A 5,306-nucleotide genomic window follows, 5' to 3' on the forward strand; every position below is an offset into this window, starting at 1 on the left:
AGATTTAGTGTCTTTTTCTGGAACGACACTTTCAAGTTGCAGCTGAATTACGAAAGTTCCAAAAGTGCCGCTAAGCACGACACCTGGATTACGTCGTTTATCTAACTTATTTAGATATAAAAAAAAACAATTCAGATTTGGCTGACTGATTTCAGCAATTCTGGCTGAGCTGAAATATTCTGATCCAGACTCAAATTACACTAAAGTGAAACTCAAATGAAAATTCAAATTCAGATGAAATACAAATAATAATTCATTTCATACAAAATGCCAATTCCATTCATTAAATTGAAAATTTAGTTCAAAATCATACAAATAGGGTTCAAGTGCTACTACTCTCCTAAAGAAAAAACTATCAATTTACAAGGATTTTATCATCAATTTCAGTGATTATGACCTGGGCACCAGCTTCCTTGGTCACAAGAAACAGAACTTGGGGAACTTTAAACTCTACTGGTCAAGGACAAAGTATTTACCTCCACCAGTCACTATTGCAGGTACATTTAGTAGCCATGGAACTTAAATGCAGCAACTTCCGGTCGTCTGCTACAAAGTAACACCATTGCAGCCGCAACCATAAGCAACAATTCACAAGCATCGGATCTTGCACCCTTCAACAATTCACAAATCATAGTAACTGATGATTGCACCCTTCAACGATCTTGCATTCATAGGCAGCAACACCTTTATGAATAACTTAGTTACTTCCTTGTTCTGCACAACATTAAAAAATAAATCATCAATAGAAGAATCATTATAATGGTAGAACATGAAGCTTTTTCTTATTATAATCATCTCAGTTGAAAATATAAGACTGGTTCAGTGGGTTTGAGTATACCACCCTGCAGCAAAAAGCAACAACCAACTAAACATGGATCTTTTAAAACTGTTTCAAGGCCAAGCATAGAGTGATAGAGATTACCAAGTACTGTAAAATTAGAGGATGTGCACTAGCAGGATTCAGATTGCTGCTTCAGGAGAAAGTTTCACTAGGAAATGAGTAAAACAAAGCCACATAAATGAAAATTTCATGAAACAAATATTCAATATACTCTGAAAATTTCTGAGTTGCAAATTCTACCTGAGAAAGAGCAGGATTGACGATCTAGTGCAGATTCACCGATAGCATCCATTTACATTGAAAACACAATGTCCAGTTAGAGGATGTGCACCAGCAGGATTCAGATTGCTTCTTCAGGAGAAGTTTCACTGGGAAATGAGTAAAACAAAGCCAAATAAATGAAACACTTCATGAAACAAAGATTCACTATACTTTGAATAATTCTGATTTGCAAATTCTACCCGAGAAAGAGCAGGATTGACGATCTAGTGCAGATTCACCGACAGCATCCATCTACATAGAAAACAGGATGGGCAGTTAGAGGATGAATGAATAAAATACCAGTTATAAGGCAACACATAGTGGAAGGTAGAAATGAAAATACGAGAAACAAGTACACTTACTGCCTTCACAAAGCTTGCTAATTCATATGCGAGAGGTCAAGATCATCAGAACCGTACCTAAAACGAGTTTCAGTAGGAGCACCTATATCAAAATAATGTGAGTTAACCAACATAAAAGTAAACTTGAAATACATAAAAATTACACTTCAACACACATGATAAAAGTTGCTACAGATCACTTAATTTTACAACATCCATAGTTCTTCTGGTTTCAAGCACCCTTCGATGTCACTTAGTCCAGCTATCGCATAGCAATATAATTCCATTGATCTCCATTATCCAAGAATGAAATCTCCTCTGCAGTAAATCGTATGTTCTGGGGTAAGTATCAAATGGTTAACACTTGCAACTAGAGCAGATAATTCAGACATTTCTCTTAACATTTTCATGTATTAAACAGCTGACGAACAAGAAGAAACACATAATTTGTACTAATCATGTTGAACTCCTATTAGCCCGTAGGTCATATATAACAAGCAAAGTGTGCAACCCAGTGACAGGAACCATATTTAGTACCCGGGCCTCAAGGCCGTGACCATTTATGAAGCTGGTCCACCATTATACACGTAAACCATGATAAAAATGATCAAATGGCATTGATATAATGTGAAGAGTGAAAAGGGGTTCAAAAAAATTACCCTCCTATTAATTCATTCCCATACTTTGCATCTTCCTTGAAAATTTCTCTCTGAGACATGTAGGCATATATTTAAATTATGTATCCTATTTAATTGCGCAGACAGGTCTCACCTAAACAGGAACAGTTGCTTGGATTTCTAGCACCAAAAACATACATCTCAGGAGATAGGCAATAGATAAAGATAAAACCAAGAAAATGAACAAACCAAACTGATAAATCCAAGTTCATCAAATACTGTCCAAATGGAACTGATAAGTTGCCTTATTGTTCGCAACTTTCATTTGAAATTGCACAGCTCCCTGTTGCCCTGTAAACCTTCAAGGAACCCACAACCAAACTTGATTATTGACTGAGATGTACCTTACAAGTAATGGGCACTCTTAAGTGCACTAGTAGTAAATGGGAAATAGGGATTCAAAAACAATCATACAATCTAATTGGGTAGAGAACCAGGGAGAGATGACCAAGTGCAGATTCATCGATACCATCTCATCTACGAATAAAACACAATGAGCAATTATAGGTAGATTGAATTCAAAATCAGTTACAAGGCAACACATAGTGGAAGTACACAGTAAACTTTACCAAGCAAAAACATGTAATATTTTTACTGAACATAAAAACAGTGTGATGGATACGAACTTACAAGTTCTATAGCTGAGAGTCATCTACATAACAAAATTCAGTGTTCAAAAGAATAGAAACAAGCTGCTGGCACAAAATAAATAACTCCAAAGTGAAATATGTATGAAATACAGATCTTACACTAGGTGACCAAGCTGCAAATCATTTAACAAAAACTTTATCCGGAAAGCATCAACAGAAAGAGTTAAAACCCCAAATTTAATTTTCAAAGTATTACTAAATACTAAGTAACTACGTGCATCTGCAATCCACCAACAAACAAAAAATTTATGCTAAAGCATCAACAAGGAGATTTGGACTAACTCTGAAACAACCACAAACTTCTTGTCATATTATTACTATATACACCAACTACACAAATACATGCATCGACGACAACAAGCCAACAAATAAAACTTCGCAATTACTACACCAATACCAACTGACTTCAAAATTAGGCTGCTGGATTCAGGATTCATGAGCATCACTTTTGAAACCTTTGAAAAATGGATTCAGTGCCTTATAAAATCCTTTACAATCTTGCTACATTTTACATATCCAATCACCATATCATCCGAATTCCACAAAGATCTAGCAATGTATATACAAATTTCTTATAATGCTTGGATGTCAAGCCATACAGTTATCCGCTCAAGATGCAGTCTAGTCTTGAAGACTCCATCTAACATGGCAAATCTTCCTTTTCTAAGTAACAATTGCATTTTTTTTAGTAAGGGCTGCATTAACTAACAATTTTTAAAAACAAAAAACCATCATTCAAAAGATTTAAGCAACATGTACACGACAACCCTTCTTTTCCTCACTAAATCAGCAGTTATAATAGCAATTACCATCAAATCAATTTAACATATACAACTCTCAAATCCACAACTTCACTTCGAACTAGAAGTATACTTACATAAGAACTCATATATAAGAATCTTATACCACAAAAAAAAAAAAAAAAAAAACATATGAGAAGAAATGTTACCAGCAGTGATGAAAACATTTGTTGTATTGCACCCTCTTGTGAGCTCTACCTTCGGGGTTTGTTCTCTAACTTTTCCAGCACAAGCTAAAGATCAATGAACCTTACCTGAAACAATATCATAAACAACCAGTTCATTAGATTCACGAAGACACAAATTCAAAATAAAAAAATGGTGATGGAATTGAGAGAAGGATTGAGATAGAAATTGAGAGGTGACTGAAATTAAGAAAATCACAAACGACTAGTTATCAGTTTACATGAAGATCTGATAGAGAAGCCCAATCTGAAATTAGAGGTGTCTGAAATTAAAATCAGAAAAAGAAAAGAGTTAGGGTTCATCACTGAAACTGAATTTTAAAGAAGATTTACTCAGGGTTTGTAATTGAAATTGAAATCTAAGCTAATGAAGTATAACAAAGTTGCTCATGAAGTCATCTATCTGTTAACATCAACAAAAGTATAACAAAAGTTTCAGACTTACTAAAAAAATTCCTCAAGACACTGAAATGACTAAACCACCGCCACCAGCGAAATCCAAACCAAATTGCCTTTGAAACTCCTCATCACCATCTTTGTCTACAACGAAAAGCAAACCAAAATATGAATAAGTAAAGTTTCAGATGAAAATCAAACCCGATCTATCCAAACTCAAATTTTCTTTTTTACCTCAATATCACATAAACACAAAACAAGAATGAATAAATCAAATCAAAAGCTTCTCATCAACGAAAAATATATTCAATTACATCGAACTAAAATCAGTTCAAATTACAGAAAATAAATCATCTTGCAAAAAATATATTAGGTAAAGTTTGGAGAAACAACAAGGGTTTTTATCTCCGAAAAATCCAAAAATGAAAGATCGATAGATGAGGGTTGTTTAATTATCAAGTTTAGATTTTAGAATCATAATCTCACTTAACTTCTGAGAAAGAGTCGAGTGATGATGGTAAGTGGTGAGCAGAAAGAGGGATTTCCTCTTTCGTGGTGTTTTGGTAAGAGAGAGGAAATAATTGAAGTGTGAGATGGATGGATAAGCATCGGTATTAACGAGGTCTGCTTTTTCCATCTGAGCCGGTCATACAACGAAACTGAATCCAAGCCATCGAAAATTCTACAGAAACAATATATACGTGTATGTCGTTGTATAAGTCAAAAGAAATCTTACACAACGATGTTTTGACTTTAGTCAACCACAACATGTTGAGTGTCATTGTGTAAGTCAACAAGAGTCCTACCACAACGACACTTTGACTTTGGTCAATAGCACTTTCCGTATGTTGTTATTACGCAACATTCAGTTTGTGTCGTTTCATTGTGCCTCAGTTAGCCTATTTTCCACTAGTGGAGAATCAAACTAAATAAGAAGCCTCTTCAATGCTCTCTTCAGAGGAAGACGCTTCAACGCCTGTCCAGGAAAAGCCGCTTCAACACTCTCTCCAGGATCCGGTTCGATGTTCGCTCCGGAAGAATCCGCTTCAGCGCTCTCTCCAGGATCCACCTCAACGTTCGCACCAGAAGCCACTTTAACATCCTCTCGAGTCGTTTCAACACGCAAGCTACATCAATAATTTGCGCTTTGGTCAA

The 5,306-nt window shown here is 35.3% G+C and overlaps 1 long non-coding RNA gene across 9 annotated transcripts; it reads right to left on the minus strand.

Moving 5' to 3' along the window:
* Positions 1-229: 229 nt before the first annotated feature.
* On the minus strand, positions 230-4,735 carry LOC113357707. 9 transcript variants are annotated; one of them, XR_003363858.1, is made up of 11 exons: positions 4,201-4,734; positions 3,977-4,018; positions 3,720-3,824; positions 2,535-2,597; positions 2,310-2,419; positions 2,103-2,152; positions 1,465-1,761; positions 1,303-1,354; positions 1,082-1,209; positions 923-989; positions 230-714 (listed from the first exon to the last, which is right to left on the minus strand). It is a non-coding gene; the product is annotated as an uncharacterized LOC113357707 (long non-coding RNA). The 9 variants fall into 9 exon arrangements; XR_003363851.1 differs by having other exon boundaries at positions 2,103-2,419; positions 4,201-4,295; positions 4,386-4,733; XR_003363857.1 differs by having other exon boundaries at positions 1,465-1,521; positions 1,620-1,761; positions 2,103-2,419; positions 4,201-4,733.
* Between the last annotated feature and the right edge of the window lie 571 nt (positions 4,736-5,306).

The sequence above is a fragment of the Papaver somniferum genome, chromosome 3, assembly GCF_003573695.1.
Source record: "Papaver somniferum cultivar HN1 chromosome 3, ASM357369v1, whole genome shotgun sequence".
Classification (NCBI taxonomy): domain Eukaryota; kingdom Viridiplantae; phylum Streptophyta; class Magnoliopsida; order Ranunculales; family Papaveraceae; genus Papaver; species Papaver somniferum.